The following is an 18137-nucleotide window of genomic DNA, read 5'->3' as shown; positions in this document are numbered from 1 at the left end:
ATTAGCTAGATTTCAAATACCTAGATAAAATAAAGAGAGAGCATATAAATTTCATTAGGAAGTTTGAAAAACATAACTAATGTAATAGGTCATTTATAGTGTGTCTATACAGTCATAGGTTAAGTATCTCTGAATGAAGAATAAGAGGTGACACATACTTTGAGATGTCACATACTTTGGTAATTCCTCTGCTGTAGACGATAGTATTGATGGATAATATACAGAAAAGATAAACAAAAAGACACAGCTGGTCTTGGATAGAACACAAGTTATCTCCATGGGTCAGATACAGAAAAGCAAAGCACAGGTGTGAGCAGGGCTGAATGTTGCTGGGCTCCTGATCTAGTAATAGGCAATGATGGCCAAGTGGTTAGGTCCTTGGTGAGGCAGCTAATGTGCTCCACATATAAAGGGGGATCAGGACCAGCTCAGTGTTTAAAAGCAAGAACTGGGAGTGGGGGACAGAACATTTTACCTTGTTTCATGAAAGGAAGCTGCAAAATGTTACCTGAGACCACATCCCTTGCAAGATATAGGCCTTAAGAAATAGGAGGACACAGATACAGCCTCATGACCTAGGTATGAGCCAAGTGGCCCATTTGTTCAGTGAAAAGATCTGCCGAGTCCACAATATGACCACTGGGTGGAAACTCCAGACTGAATCTGTAAGACCTGGCTCTGGAATAGGGACCTGTAGGGCTGGGTGGAGGTGACTGTAAAACTGCTAGATGGGAAGGGATGAGAACAGAAGCAGAGACAGGAAAAAAAGGCCCTAGACATGTTGCTTTTCAGAAGGCGCTTGCACAATGCTGAGAGTAAGTACTTCCTTAAATTTTGTGCCCCAGCTGCCTTACTCTCCCCCCAGGCCCTGCTATGAATCCACGAGTCCATACAAATATCAATATAAATAAATAAATGGAGAACTTGTGAAAGCGCTTCCTCACAGAAAATGTTAATAAATGTAGGCGGAATCATAGAAAATCACCATTTGGCAATAATCGTTAATAGATGCTATAACTAGTGGGTTACATTTTGTTGAAAGATGGCATATTTACATATTTTCAAAGAATTTCCTTTATAGCACACTTAGTAATAACAAAGAAGGAAACAGTAATTTTACAGAGGAGAAACCTGGAGATACCACTGCAACCAAGTGATCAAAATTTATATCACCAGTAATGGGACATAGATATCATGCGTCTCCTGATAAGATGCACTGAGAAGGACGCATCATTTGTATGACATCTCTGCCAAAGTTATAGAAATAACCTGAATTTAATCATGAGGAAAAATCAAACAAATCCAAATTGGTAGACATTCTTCAAAATACATGGCCTGTACTATTCAAAATTGTCAAGATCATGAAAGACAAAGAAATGCAGAACTGTTCTAGATTAAAGGATACCAAAGAAATGTGACAACTAAATGCAATACATAATCCTAAATTGGATCCTTTTGCTATAAAGGACATTAGTGAGATAACTGGTGACATATAAATAAGATCTATAGATTATAATACTGTATTGTGAATTTCCTGATATCTGATTATTGTATCGTAATTGTGTAAAAGAATGACCTTGTTTTTAGAAAATACACACTAAAATATGAGGGAAAAAGAGACTTTATGTCAGCAACTTTCTTTCAAACAAAGCAGTTTAGAAAAATATATAATATATACCATTAAGTGTGTGTATATATATGGTAACATTTGTGGAATTTGAGTTGTGGTACATAAGAATTCTTTTATTATTTTTGCAGCTTTTCTGTCAGCCTTAAATTATTTAAAGATAAAAGATCTAGTGTTATCTTGCTGAAGTGATAATTAAAGGTAATTTTACAATCTTAACTACATTTAATTTAAAAACTAAGGCAAATTGAAAATAAATGAATTAAATGTTCAACTCAAGAAAGCAGAAAAAAGAAAAACAAAGTAAATTAGAAAGAAGGAAATTGTAAAGAGCAGAAATAAATTAATGAGTTTGGTAGAAAACAAATCAGAGAGAGGATCCACAAAATTTAAATATTGGTTCTTTGGGGAAAAAAGGAATGAGTACAGTGAGAAAATAACAACAATAGTCAAAGAAAAGACAAATAATTTTAGGAACAAAAAAGGGAATATGACAGTCCTGCTGGTAAATTAGAGATTTCAGTGATCGTAAGAGAAAACTACAATCAACTTTATGCCCGTAAACTTGAAAGCTTAAAAGAAATGAATATTTTCCTAGAAAGTCTATCAAAAGTGACTCAAGAAGGAAACAGATACCTCCATAAACCAATAAACATTAGTGGAAGTGAGTTAATATTCAAAAATGTTCTACCTTAAAAAACACTAGGCTCAGGCAGTTTTACAGAAGAAATTTACCAAATCTTCCAGGATCAGATAGTCCCTCTTTTACAAACTGTTGCAGAGAATAGAAAAATAGGGGAGAAATAGCTACGAGATTTTGGAAGAACTGAGCAGAGTATCTTGCTCTACCTGATATCAAAACTTCCTATAAAGGTACATGGGAATTCCCTGGCAGTCTAGTGTTTAGGACTCGATGCTTTCATTGCTGAGGCCTGGGTTCAGTCCCTGGTCAGGGAACTAAGATCCCACAAGCCGCTCAGTGCAGGCAAAACAAACAAACAAAACAAAACAAAACTTCCTATGAAGCTACAGTAATTAAGACACTGTGCTTGGTGCAGGGAGGGGCAAAAACACTGGAACAGAATAGAGAGCCCAGAAATATACTCAGATGAGCACGGACCCTGGATATATGTCAGGTGTGGGATATCAAATCAGCAGGGAGATGGAAGCATCATTCGGTATATGCTTCTGGTAGAATTGGGGATAATTTGAGGGAAAATAAAATTAAACCTTTATTACATATAATGTAAAACCAAACCCAGGAGAAAATCTTCATGATCACAGGACAGGAAAAGTTTTCTTAAACAAAACGAGACAAAACGAAACAGAAAAGCACAAATCATAAAGGAAACAACTGATAAATTTGATTCTGTAATTTAAAAAATCTGCACAGAGACACCATTTAGTATCTTGAAAACATAATGTTGAGTGAAGAAACCAAGTTGCCTCATGATACGGTATGACCTCATTTGTTAAATGTTGGAACATACATACACTAATATTGTACATTGTTTATGGATGTATATGTATGGTGTAAAATTATTAAAATATTTAAATAAAATTATTAAAATTATTAAAATATGCATGGGAACTTTAATACTGTATTCCTAACTAACAAGAAGAAGAGAAAAATGGGGAATGGATTGGAAAGAGTACAATGGGGTTCTCAACTCTATCTGAAATGGGTTTTTTTCTTAAAAATAAATGAGGTCTGGGCTTCCCTGGTGGCGCAGTGGTTGAGCGTCCGCCTGCCGATGCAGGGACACGGGTTCGTGCCCCAGTCCGGGAGGATCCCACATGCCGTGGGGCAGCTGGGCCCGTGAGCCATGGCCGCTGAGCCTGCGCGTCCGGAGCCTGTGCTCCACGGCAGGAGGGGCCAGAACAGTGAGAGGCCCGCGTACCGCAAAAAAACAAAACAAAACAAAACAAATAAATAAATAAAATAAAATAAATGAGGTCTGAAACAAAAATGGGCTAAAATTAAGATTTGATAACACAGAATGTGGATAAATGGATATTTGTTAATATCATGTATTCACATCTATATGCTTAAAATACCAATACCCCATATCCAAGCAGGGTGCTATAGTAGAGAAGCATCAGCCTAGATCATGGTTGAAGTGCAGGGCCTACTGCTTGTTAGCTGTGTGACCCCTGCCAGATTACTTAATTTCTTAGAACATCAGTTTCTTCATTTGTAAATTGGGGATAGTTGTAGTACTTAAAGCATCGCTGTGAGAATTACATGAACCAATGCACATAAAGTGTTTTGCCCCATGCCTGATACATAAATACTCAGCACTCTGGCCTTTGTGATCATTTTCAACAAATTTGCCAAATTTTAATTTTTGGTGTTTTTTTTGTTTGTTTTAGTGAGGTGTAATTGACATATAACATTATATTAGTTATAGTTGTACAACATAATGATTTGATATGTGTATATATCAGAAGTGATCATCACATTCAGTCTAGTTAACATGTCACCATACATAGTTACAAAAATTTCTTGTGATGAGAAATTTTAAGATCTACTCTCTTAGCAGCTTCCAAATATGCAATACAGTATTATTAACTATAGTCACCATGCTGTACATTACATCCCCATGACTTATTTTATAAATAGAAATTTGTATCTTTTGACCCTCATTCAGCCATTTCACCCACGCCCCACCTCTGGCAACCACCATCCTGTTCCCTATATCTATGAGTTCTCTCTTTTTTTTTTTTTAAGATTCCACATATAAGTGAGATCATACGGTATTTGTCTTTCTCTGTCTGACTTATTTCACTCAGCAGAATACCCTCAGGGTCTATGTATGTTGTCACAAATGGCAAGGTTTCATTTGTTTTTCTTTTCTTTTGGCTGCCCTGTGTGGCTTGTGAGATTTCAGTTCCCTGACCAAGGATTGAACCCAGGGCCCTCGGCAGTGAGAGCTCGGAGTCCTAATCACTGGACCACCAGGGAATTCCGAAGATTTCATTTCTTTAACAGCTGAATAATATTCCATTATATATTCCAATATTTTATACCTATATCAATACACACAGAGACACACACACATACACGCACACCATGTTTGTCTTTATCCATTCATCCATTGATGAACATTTAGGTTGTTTCCATGTCTTGGCTATTGTAAACAATGCTGCAGTGAACATGGGGGTGCATATATCTTTTCAATTTAGTGTTTTTGGTTTTGGCTTTTTTTGGATAAATACCCAGGAGTAGAACTGCTGGGTCATATGGTAATTCTATTGTTAGTTTTTTGAGGAACCTCCATTCTTTTTTCCATAGTGGCTGCACCAGTTTACATTCCCATGAACAGTGCACTGGGGTTTCCTTTTCTCCACATCCTCATCAACGCTTGTTTATTTCTTGTTCTTTTGATAGTAGCCATTCTGACAGGTGTGAGGTGGTATCTCGTTGTGGTTTTAATTTGCATTTCCCTGATAATTAGTAATGTTGAGCATCTTTGCATTTGTCTGTTGGCCATTTGTATGTAGTTTTTGGAAAAATGTCTGTTAAGGTCCTCCGCCCATTTTTTAATTGGGTTGTTTGTTTTGATGTTGAGTTGTATGAGTTCTTTGTATATTTTGGATATTAACCCCTTATCAGCTTTATGATTTGCAAATATTTTCTTCCATTCAGTAGGTTGCCTTTTCATTTTGTTGATGGTTCCCTTTGCTGAGCAGAAGGTTTTAGTTTCATGTGGTCTCATTTATTCATTTTTACTTTGATTGCCTTGGCTTTTGGTGTCAAATAAAAAAAACATCATTGCTACGACCTGTGTTAAGAAGCTTACTGCTTATGTTTTCTTCTAGGAGTTTTATGGTTTCAGGTCTCACATTCAGGTCTTTAATCTATTTTCAGTTAATTTTTGTGTATGGTGTAAGATAGTGGTCCAATATCATTCTTTTTCATGTGTTTGTGCAGTTTTCCCAGCACCTTTTACTGAAGAGACTGTCCCTTCCCCATTGTATCTTCTTACCTCCTTTGTCACAGATTAATCGACCACATAAGCATGGGTTTGTTTTTAGGCTCTCTATTTCGTTCCATTGATCTTTGTGCTGTTTTTATGCCAATACTATACTGTTTTGATTACTATAGCTTTGTAAAATAGTTTGAAATCAGGTAGCTTGATGCCTCCAGCTTTGTTCTTCTTTCTTAAGATTGCTTTGGCTCTTCAGGGTCATTTATGGTTTCATAGAAACTTTGGGATTGTTTGTTCTATTTCTGTGAAAAATACCATTGGAATTTTGACAGGGATTACATTGCATCTGTAGTATGGGTTGTATGGACATTTTTTAAAATTAATTTTTATTGGAGTATAGTTGCTTTACAATGTTGTGTTAGTTTCTACTGTGCAGCAAAGTGAATCAGGTGTATGTATACATATATCCCCTCTTTTTTGGATTTCCTTCCCATTTAGGTCACCACAGAGCATCGAGTAGAGCTCCCTGTGCTATATACAGGAGGTTCTCATTAGTTATCTACTTTATACATAGTATCAATAGTGTATATATGTCAATCCCAATCTCCCAATTCCTCCCACCGCCCCCCCTTTCCCCTTGGTATCCATACATTTGTTCTCTATGTCTGTTGGGTTGTATGGACATTTTGACAGTATTAATCCTATCAATCCATGAGCATGGAATATCTTTGCATTTATATGTGTCTTCTTCAATTTCTTTCATTACTGTCTTATATTTTTCAGTGTACAGGTCTTTTACCTCCTTGGTTAAATTTATTCCTAGGTATTTTATTCTTTTTGATGCAATTATAAATGGGATTGTTTTCTTAATTTCTCTTTCTGCTAATTTGTTATCAGTGTATAGATACACAACAGATTTTGTATATAGATTTTTGTATCCTGCAAGTTTACTAAATTTGCTTATTCTAACAGTTTTTTTTGTGGCGTCTTTAGGGTTTTCTGTATATAAAATCATGTTATCTACAAATAGTGATAGTTTGGGGCAGTCTTTTTTTTTGTTAATTTTTCATTTTGAAATAATTTCACACTTACAGAAATAGTTACAAAGACTCCCATTTACCCTTCATCTAGATTTTACCATAATCATTCTATTATCTGGATCAAAAAAACCTTCTCAATGAATGGGAAACCAAACCGTCATATATCCTCTGCTGTGGTAGAACTGGACTATTTGGGAGGCAGTAATAACCGTGGTTAAGAATGTAGGCATTGGGTCTCATTGAACGTGGCGGCAGCTTTACAGATTGCTGTTTTCTCCTCCAGCGGACCTCGGTCTGCACTCCAGCAACCATGTCTAAGGGACCTGCTGTTGGGATTGATCTTGGCACCACCTATTCTCGTGTGGGCGTCTTCCAGCACAGAAAGGTGGAAATAATTGTCAATGATCAGGGGAACCGAACTACCTCAAGCTATGTCGCCTTTACTGATACCGAACGATTGATTGGTGATGCTGCAAAGGACCAAGTTGTAATGAATCCCACCAACACGGTTTTTGATGCCAAACACCTCATTGGATGAAGATTTGATGATGCTTTTGTCCAGTCTGATGAGAAGCATTGGCCCTTCATGGTGGTGAATGATGCAGGCAGGCCTGAGGTTCAAGTAGAATACAAGGGAGAGACAAAAAGTTTCTATCCAGAGGAGGTGTCATCCATGGTTTTGACAAAGATGAAGGAAATAGCAGAAGCCTACCTTGGGAAGACTGTTACCAATGCTGTTGTCACAGTACCCGTTTACTTTAATGATTCTCAGCGTCAGGCTACCAAAGGTGCTGGAACTATTCAGGGCTCAATGTACTTAGAATCATCAACGAGCAACTGCTGCAGCTATTGCCTATTGCTTAGACAAAAAGCTTGGAGCAGAAAGAAATGTGCTGATCTTTGATTTAGGTGGTGGCACTTTTGAAGTGTCAGTCCTCACTATTGAGGATGGAATCTCTGAGGTCAAATCTACAGCTGGAGATACCCACTTAGGTGAAGAAGACTTTGGCAACCGGATGGTCAACCATTGTATTGCAGAATTCAAGCGCAAGCACAAGAAGGACATCAGTGAGAACAAGAAGGCTGTCCGTCGCCTTCGTACTGCTTGTGAGCGTGCTAAGCGCACTCTCTCTTCCAGCACCCAGGCCACTATTGAGATCGATTCCCTCTATGAAGGAATCAACTTCTATACCTCAATTACCTGTGGCCGATTTGAAGAACTGAATGGTGACCTGTTCCTTGGCACACTGGACCCTGTGGAGAAAGCCCTTCGGGCTGCCAAGCTAGACAAGTCTCAGATCCATGATATTGTCCTGGTGGGTGGTTAAACCTGCATCCCCAAGATTCAGAAACTTCTCCAGGACTTCTTCAACGGGAAAGAACTGAATAAGAGCATCAACCCTGATGAGGCTGTTGCTTATGGTGCAGCTGTCCAGGCAGCCATTCTATCTGGAGACAGATCTGAAAATGTTCAAGACTTGCTGCTGTTGGATGTCACTCCTCTTTCCCTTGGAATTCAAACTACTGGTGGAGTCATGACTGTCCTCATCAAGCGCAGCACCACCATTCCCACCAAGCAGACACAGACTGTCACAACCTACTTGGACAACCAGCCTGGTGTACTCATTCAGGTTTATGAAGGTGAGCATGCCATGACCAAGGATAACAACCTGCCTGGCACGTTTGAACTCACAGGCATACCTCCTGCCCCGTGGTGTTCCTCAAATTGAACTCACTTTTGATATTGATGCCAATGGCATCCTCAGTGTCTCTGCTGTGCATAAGAGCACAGGAAAAGAGAACAAGATTACCATCACTAATGATAAGGGCCGTTTGAGCAAGGAAGACATTGAACACATGGTTCAGGAAGCAGAGAAGTACAAAGCTGAAGATGAGAAGCAGCGGGATAAGGTGTCTTTGAAGAATTCTCTTGAATCCTATGCTTTCAACATGAAAGCTACTGTTGAGGATGAGAAACTTCAAGGCAAAATTAATGATGAGGACAAACAGAAGATTCTTGATAAGTGTAATGAAATAATCAACCGGCTTGATAAGAACCAGACTGCAGAGAAGGAAGAATTTGAACATCAGCAGAAGGAGCTGGAAAAAGTCTGCAACCCCGTCATTACCAAGCTGTACCAGAGCGCAGGAGGCATGCCAGGAGGAATGCCCAGGGGCTTCCCTGGTGGTGGAGCTCCTCCATCTGCTGGTGCCTCCTCTGGGCCCACCATTGAAGAGGTTGATTAAGCCAGCCTAGCATAGGGTTAGCATTGTTCCACACAACATTGAAGGACCCAAATCTGTAGCAAATTCCATGGCAGTTTTAAAGTTGAGCTGCTGTAGTAAACTGGGCATTCTTGATGCTTGAACATGGAATGTGTGCACAGGGAAAGGAAATAACACTGCACTTTACAAGCACTGTATTGTAAATGGAAAATGCAATGTCTTAAATAAAACTGTATTTAAAATTGGCAAAAAAATGTAGGCATTATTTGTGACAATATGCATGGACCTTGAGGGTATTATGCTAAGTAAAATAAGTCAGAGAAAGACAAATACCATATGATTTCATTCATATATGGAATATAAAAACCAACAAACAAAAATAAATTAACAAACCAAGCCAAACTAAACCAAACACATTAGCCTAGGTACGCAACTAACACAATCAGCTATATAGAACTGTACCGTAATAGGTTTATAATACTTTTCACACAAATAATACATAAAAAACAAACACAAAAAATAAAACATTTTTAATCTTACAGTACAGTACAACAGCTGGCATACAGGGGGTAGCGTAGCGTGAACAGGCAAGAAATAAAGATACCATATTACTGTACTCTATACAATACTGTACAGTAAAGTACACAAAAGCACAACCACTTGTAGAGGATGTGCACATGTGACAGTGTACACCAGACACGTGAACTAACTTAAGTGATTGGACATGTGACCGTGTGTTCACATCTTTGAAAGTTCACAACTTGAAGGTTCGTATGGGGGGGACTTACTGTAGTGGTAACGAGAGGGGAAGGGGTAGTGAGGAGTGGGCCAAATGAGTTAAAGGCATCAGTTGTATGGTGATGGATGGAAACTAAATTTGTGGTGGTGAGCACACTGTAGTGTACACAGGAGTAGAAATACAATGTTGTACACATGAAACTTATATAATGTTATAAACCAATGTTACCTTAATTTTTTAAAAAAGAGAGTGTAGGCATTGTATTTCAGCAGTCCTTAATGGGATCTCAGCTTTCCCACTGACCAGCCTGTGACTTTGGGTAAGTCGCCCAACTTCTCTGAGCCCGTGAGAGAAAAAGTCAGCACGGGCCTCCCTCGTGGTGCAGTGGTTAAGAATCTACCTGCCAATGCAGGAGACACGGGTTCGAGCCCTGGTCCGGGAAGATCCCACGTGCCTCGGAGCAACTAAGCCCGTGCGCCACAACTACTGAGCCTGCGCTCTAGAGCCCACGAGCCACAACTACTGAGACCACGTGCCACAACTACTGAAGCCTGTGTGCCTAGAGCGCATACTCTGCAACAAGAGAAGCCTCTGCCATGAGAAGCCCACGCACTGCAACGAAGAGTAGCCCCCGCTTGCCGCAACTAGAGAAAAACCGCGTGCAGCAACAAAGACCCAGTGCAGCCAAAAATAAATAAATAAATAAACAAACAAATACATTTATTTTTTAAAAAAAGTCAGCACGGTGTGGCGACACTGGCCACTGATCCATCCTGAGAAGCAGTATGCAGCCGCAAGGTTTCTGAGCTGGGATTATCTCTGTAGCAGTTGCTGAGATGCTTAGAGACGCCTACTCTCCCTAAGGGGCAGAGAGATCTGGAGTATGGCATTTTTCTCTGTTAACCAGAGTCACATGAATGATACCCAGCTTCAGATGCCTGAGGCCAAACTTCAAATTTCCTAGATGTCTTCTTTCAGAATGCATGTGCACGCATGCGTGATGTGCCATGCATGTCCTTTTGATTTGTTTGTTTGATTTTTTCCGACTCATCAAACCCAGCTTCCTTTGCCACTTTATTCTCTGTCTTGTTCTCTGCTGAGGCTTTTAGACATAGATGTCCTTTCCCTCCTGGGGAGGAAGAGGCCCAGTGGCATTCCCCTTGACAAGGTTCTGACTGGAGTAGCAGTAAGCAGGCCTGGCGGAAGAGATCGTCCACCCAGGGTGACTTTAAGGGAGCAATAAGAAAGTTTGGTGAATCCCAAAAGTGGATCTGAGGAACTTTGCCAATCTTTGAAAATGTTTCTTTTTTTCCTTTCTTTCTTTCTTTCTTTTTTTGGCCATGCAGCTTGTGGGATCCTAGTTCCCTGAACAGGGATCAAACCTGTGCCCCTGCAGTGGAAGCACGGAGTCCTAACCACTGGACCGCCGGGGAGTTCCCGACAATGTTTCTTATATCTGTATCTAAATGAGAAAAAAATAGACAAGGGAGTGAGTTTTTCATAAAGCCAAAAAGATTCAACATAATGACCAGTTCTCTATTTTTTTTTTTTTTTTTTTTTTGCGGTACGCGGGCCTCTCACTGTTGTGGCCTCTCTCGTCGCGGAGCACAGGCTCTGGACGCGCAGGCTCAGCGGCCATGGCTCACGGGCCCAGCCGCTCTGCAGCATGTGGGATCTTCCCGGACTGGGGCACGAACCCGTGTCCCTTGCATCGGCAGGCAGACTCTCAATCACTGCGCCACCAGGGAAGCCCCTGTCTTTTCTTTTTTGAAATTATTGTGGTAGCTTTTTACAATGCCTTCACTTGGCAGTCAAACTTTGTAAATCCTACGTATGTCTCCAAAATGTTCATGGGAAGTGTTATTGGTCCATGAAATTCAAAAATCTGGGAACCATTGATTTGGACTACCAAAGATGACAAGATTCTTTGATATTAAGCTCCCTATCCCAATTTTACAGATAAGCCAACTGAGGGACTTAAACTCATAGCAAGTTGGTAGCAAAACCAGGATTAGAATCCCACCACCTAATATCCAGCGTACGGACCCTTCCTCTCCCCTGCCCTGATGCTCCAAATGGAAAGAGGCATTGAAGAAAACCTCTGTCGACCTCAGTACGTAACAAGTTTTTACCATGCACTGTTTATTTCCTGTTTCATTTTAAATTCAGGAACTGAAAGAACAGCCAAAATCCCAATGGGAAACGATGACGGCTAAGTTCCCTGCCTCATAATCGTTAACCTGTTGCAGTGGAGGCAGGCAATAAAGTGGTTACTTAAAGTTTTTGCTGACTTGTTCACTGTTGAGTCAGAAGAAGTGCCTACTCAGAGCATTAATTTCTGATTAGCTGTTAATCCAGCCAGGTTAGAAAATAAGATGGAGAACAATGAGCCTTCCCGTATCCTTTTCAGATCGTTAACTAGCAGTGGCTTGCAGAAGTGGGTCAGTGCTGTTACAGAGGGGAAAACTGGAGGTTTCTCCTCTCCCTAAAGCAAGAGACGATCAGCTTCTGGCCTGGGGAAGCTGGTGGGGGTGGAACTAGTTCAAAATTAGGGCACTTGGGTAGCTCATACCTAGAATTCTAACAGCAATGCCAGGATTAGAGGGACCCTAGAAAGAGTCACGGAGAGGCACTGCCCTGGGAAAATGTCTCTCTCCGTCTAGGTTAAAGGAGACCTGGCTTTAACTAGAAAGGCCTCCAAACATCATGTTTTATCCTAGTGTATTCATTTCTTATAGTTGCTGTAACAAATCACCACAAACTTAGTGGTTTAAAACAACCCAAACTTACTACCTTACAATCCTGGATGTCGAAAGTAAAATGAGTCTCACTAGACTAAAATCCAGGTGTCAGCAGGGCTTCTGGAGGCTCTAGGGGAGAACCCATTCTCGCCTATTCAGCTTCTAGAGGCTGCCCGCATTCCTTGTCCCATGGCGGCAACACTTAAACTTCTGCTTCCATTGTCACATTGCCTTCTCTCCTTCTCAGTCTGACCCTTCTGCTTCCTTTTTTTGAGGATCCTGTGATCACATTGGTCCTTTCAGGATAATCCAGGATTATTTGCTCATCTCAAGATACTTAATTTAAAACACATCTACCAATCCCTTTGGCCATACGAGATAACATTCACAGCTTCCAGGGATTGAGATGTGGACATCATGGGGGGAGCATGATTTAGCTTACCACAACTAATAAAATCATGTTTTCAAGTGAAGTCGTGTGAGGAACCCCAGTACATAAATTACATCAAAGCACAGCAGCTGTAGTTAAAGTCTTACTCATTTAGCCTCTACTAGTTCCTAACCATGATGGTCCCAGAAGCACCCAAGGGGAACCTTGCGGCTCTAGGACCAGTTTGAATACAACCGATCTATACCTGAAGGGAGGACACCATTTGGCAACACTTCAGCCACCATTCTCGTTGTTCATTATATTCTTCAGTGAAACCAGGTGCCTCTTAATGCTTGTCACCGAGCTCCGTGGGACAAGAGACCTTGCTCATTTAGCTCAGCATCACCAGAATCTGAGGTGCCCAATGTTTGTTGAGTGAATGAGTGAATGATCAGTTAATGGTGAATGAAAAATGCTTAGGCAGCATCCGTTTCCTGTTTCCCTGCTCACAGCTATTCATGAGGCAGACTTGTGCATCAGCATTATTGGAAAAAGATCAAAATGGAACGGTGCCACCTTGCTGGCCCTCACTATATCCTGTCCCAAACCACTTGTGCACGTGTATACACACTGAATTTAAGTGCTTGTCATGAGTCTTAATAGAATGTATTGTTTCAAATCTTGATCATGGACATCTTAGTTGTACATCATGGAAGTAAACAGTGGTGGTCTAGTATCTTTCTCTTCCTGTCTCCCAAAACCATTAGAAATGGAAAAAAGAATCTTAGAGATGAAGGTGCTTTGATGCCTTAAAGGCTGTCTAGGACAGGCAGCTTTACAGATGAAGAAACTAAGGCCTAAAGAAGACAAGGGATTTATCCAATATCACTTTATTTATAAGCGCATTTTATAAGATCTAAACTAGAGCCCGGGCCTTCTGCTCCTGGATGCAGCGTTCCTTCCATTGTTCCACAGTTGTGCAAAGTTCAACAGTTCTGTCTAGAAGAAGTTAGCTATAGAGATGATAAAACCTGAACTTCCAAGGATGGTACAATTATCTCTTATCTCTGTAAAACTAAGTTTGGCAAACTGGTGGATCCCAAGACAAATCTAACCCACAGACCTGCTTAATTTGTCCCATCGTTTTTTTTTTTTTAATTGAATTGGTATGTCTTTAAATAGAGTAGGCACACTCTAGCTCCCCCATGTCCCCAGCACTCCTGTTGTCTTACATTTAGCCCATTCACTCATTTATGTTATATATGAGACCCTTGCATACATCTGAGTTTCTTTTTCAATCTGCAAATTTGGATTTACAAATTTATTTATTTATTGATTGATTGATGTTTGAGTTTTTAACCCTTGATATAAACAATCAAAATGTACAAGAACTGTTAATGTCTGGGGTCAGAACTTCTAAGTGTCTTTAACACCATAAGTCATATAAAATTTGACAGACCATGTGTCCTGAAGAGCGATGGTTTAGAAAATAGTCATCATAGTTAACCCGTATTTCAGTCAGTGCATGAGAAGGGAGAGGTGATAAAGCAGACTGTGTCTCCTTCGCTTCCTCCAAGCCAACCATCCCTAACTTCTCACCTGACTCTCTGTCCACCTATCCCTTTGGAATCTTTAGGTCTGACTCTCACTGAGATTAGCCTTAGCTGACATGTGACTGTGACTTTGGCAGTCGAACCTTATAGCATGTGAAAGAGATGATTGTAAAGCCAGTTATCACATGAACTCTTGAGCATGAGATAAATGTTCGTAGTGGGGGCAGAGCAGAGCTCCAGTACCCGTGAGGAGCTGGAATGGTAATTAGAAGCTGTCGTTGGGCACATGCAGTGAGATTTGGCTTGGAGGCTGTATTTGGGTGGGCATAGAGAGCCAAAGTCTCCATTCAGATATACCAGAGAGCAGGGTCCAGATAGCAAGACTGAGACTAACCCTACCCGTGTTGGAGACTGGGCTTCTGGTGTCTTACTTTGCATAGATTTTATAGGCTTTTCTTACGTAAAGCTGGGCAGAGCTCGGGCGAATAGATGACAGTTATCGCCCTTCTGGGTGCATCATTGGCACCCAGCCAAAGCATGTTGACTGAAACGACTTATTGGAGGTAATGCCAATCTACCCAGTAGAAATAGAATTGCTTCCAAGTTGCGGACTTGCACACCTAAAAACATTGAAACAACCTCAAAACTTTAAGCGCAGTGCACCACATAGAATATTTTTGGAAACTCTCCGGTTTTATTTGGAAAATTATATCTGATGTTTGGTCAGGTTTAAAGTTTCCTGGGCTTTGAAGTAATGCTGAATCCTAAACAGTGAACCTTCAAAAGCTTTGACTCTGCCACAGGGCATTGATGTGATCTATAAACAAGAAGAGAACAGTATTTGAAAAAGAAAAAAAATGCCAAGTTCTGACATTATAATAGGTAGGATTCTTTCTCTACTTCAGCAACAGTCCTATCCTTTAGGAACACAACTCTGAGCAAAGATATCTTAGGAAAAGGCATGAGCAGGAAAGCAGAGCAGAGCATCTTCCTGGCTCTGCCACTGACGTCCTCTGGCTGGGGGGCTATCCTGATCACCTGCTCCATGAAGATAGCATGCTACACGAGTGATGGTGAGAAAAAGGCAGTTCACACCAGAAATGTTTCCTGGGAGACTCAGACATGTAAGCTCCATGAAGACAAGAACTCTGTTTATGACACTCACTATTCTATCCCTGTGACTTAGACCGTCCGCCTGGCACACGGTTGGTGCTTATGGCGGGGCGGGGGGTGGTCCCGATTTCCATTTCATCATCTAGATTCTGAACAAGTTGAGAAATATACAAAACAGTAAATGTGGACTTTAAAATATCACTTCAATGCTGATGGAGGCCAGGCTAGGAAACCTAGCTTAATGAGCAAGTGAAATGTGTCTGTTAAATGAATTGTAAAAATTAGGCAGACTTACCCAACTTCAATATAAGCAGCACAGAACCAGGGCAGGCTGCCCACCCAGAGGAGCAGAGGAGAAACCTACTCCCTGGAGTACAGTTGCTCCCAAGAGAAAGGGGGACTGCATTGAGTTGAGCTTGTCCAGTGATCTACCCAAATTTACCCATCAAATTAGTGTTCATCACTTGTGGTGCTCAAGGAATACTTTATGAAGGCATACATGAATGGTCCCTGGGGAAGGTGGAACGTGAACTTGAACTGCAAAAGGTCAGAAACACCACCTGAGATAATTAGTGTAGCCTAAAGACTGATCTTCGTGTTTGCCTGAAGAGACCTGGGGTAGCCAGAATGGGGTCTCGCTGCAAAGAGCGCTTTGGAGCCCTCAGTAAGCTTCTGTAGCACCAGGCTTCAGACCCTCTCACAGCAAATAAGGGGAGATAAAGGCTACCTGCACTTCTGGAGAGGGTGTCATAGGAAAACATCTTCCACCCTGAGATAAGGCGAATTCAACTGGGGGTCAGGGCAAAGGGTTACTGATACAGCTTGAGTGAGAGGAGTCAGCTAATATTTTCTCCCATCCTAAACTGGATGAAGAAGAAGAGATTCATTAAAGCCAAAGCAAGTTTCATGCTTTGTTTTGCTTTGTTTTGCTCTGTAGGGCACCTGCTAATGTTACTCTATTTAGCCACGTTTCTCATTGAACTAATCCAAGGCAACGAAAAGAAGCGCCAAGGGTCCTCTCGCTCTCGGAAGGAGATCCTCAGAGAGGGGCTACCTTGTTCCTGAAGGCGTCTATGATTGGGGGCCACAGGCTTGAAAGGAAACACATTTGACTCTTCTCCCCTTTTCTAAAGTACTGAGTTCAGTCACTGCAAGTGATTGGGAAGGATTGTCATCATGGGTCCACACTTTTGAGGTAATAAGACCAGCAGGTTCTGCACTGGCACTGTTTTTCCTTTCAGGTGAGCTGTGTGCAAAGAAGTCACACTATCACCCTGTGCCCAGGTATATGACCCAAGGCGCTAGGCTTAACTGTGGCAATGCAGAGTTGACAATCTTACCATCCGTTAATGGTCATCACTCACATTTAATCGAATTCTGTTTTCACTCACAGACCCTGATGAGACCACCCTCGTTAACTTAACTCGAAATGAAATCTGAGAATCGAATCCTTCCTGGGTCTAGGATTTGCATCAAAAGCCTAATGACCTGTCTAGTTTTCTTTCTGTCACAATCCATCAGTATTCTTTTGACCCTGATTAAGCTTTAGATAGAATTAAAGGGACAGTGTTAGTTTTGATATTTATAAGTGGTCATTAATTCCACATTTATTAAGGGCCTACTTTGTGTCAGCCTCCATACTCTCTCAGCCCTTTACACTTACAGCAACCCTGCAAGGTTGATGGTATCCTCCCAGTTTCCCAGATGAAGAATCATCTCATTAAAGAGATGAAATCACTTGTCCAAGTTCCACAGAGAATAGATGGCGGAGGTGGGATTCACACCCAGGTCTGCTGAGCTCCACAGGCACTTTCTAATAATATGCTCATCTGCTTCCAGCTGCCTTTCTAGCTCAGCTGCAGATCAGGGGGAATCAGTGCTGGTTTATGCGATGTTTACTTTGTTTCTTCCCCCAGCCGAAATAGGAGGAGAAGCTGCCCCATCAGGGTAGGATGGGCCCCTGAATGGTAAAGGTTGCTCACTGATTTCTTCTTCGGGGGAGAACAGAACGGTCGACTTTTTATGTTATCTGCTTCTTTCTCTGGAAACTGCCAAGTGTGAAGAAGTGGAAGATCATTACACTACATTTTAAAGCTTCCTTCCGTAACTGCTGAGACTAACAAACAGCCTTGTTTGGCAGAGGTTCCAGACACAAACAGAGGCTTGTACCATGACAGAACTTTGGAGCTGTTTTAATCTAACCATCAACAAAGTTTTTAAATGGAGACTTCAAGCAGTTTCATCCAGGCCTCAGATCCACAGGGATATCCACAGGTCGGAGTTCAGGTCAAGTCCAGTGGCTCTGGGAGTCCTGACCGCCCACCTCGCCCATCCCCACCTTGGAGGTCAGAAGGCAGGAGAATGCAGGAGTGTTGTGATTCCTCAATATCTGAGTCGAAATGTCCCCAAAGATTGTTTTCTGAGGACACTCTTCCACAACATGTGCACTCAGAAAACAGGAGAGTGGGGCATCTGGGGAAAATGAGATTAGAATTACTCAGTGGATTCCAGGGTCCTGGCAGAGTGAGCCAGCACATTCCCCAGCGTGGCCTTCCATCCCAGCTGACCCGAGATAAATCATCTAATAGAGGGTGGCTCTCATATTACCCATTGGAGAGTTCCTGTAACTCTAGTACAAATTGATGTTTTTATTTTTGTAAGCAGAAACCTTGTACAAATGCGCTCTCATTAAAGAAGTCTTGTGGTGAATCCTTTGGTAAACAGGAAGAGATCTTTTGTAATGCAAATAAGCTAATCTATCCGCATTGTCTCTGAGTTTTGTGGTTAGGATTTTCT

The 18137-nt window shown here is 41.2% G+C and overlaps 1 pseudogene; it reads left to right on the top strand.

Moving 5' to 3' along the window:
• The first annotated feature begins 6909 nt into the window (after window positions 1-6909).
• Window positions 6910-8846, top strand: LOC101272282 (heat shock cognate 71 kDa protein-like; annotated as a pseudogene).
• Window positions 8847-18137: the final 9291 nt, after the last annotated feature.

The sequence above is a fragment of the Orcinus orca genome, chromosome X (genome assembly GCF_937001465.1).
Source record: "Orcinus orca chromosome X, mOrcOrc1.1, whole genome shotgun sequence".
In the NCBI taxonomy this organism is placed as follows: domain Eukaryota; kingdom Metazoa; phylum Chordata; class Mammalia; order Artiodactyla; family Delphinidae; genus Orcinus; species Orcinus orca.
The sequence above is the reverse complement of the archived record's forward strand: the minus strand, read 5'-3'. Positions and strand labels throughout refer to the sequence as shown.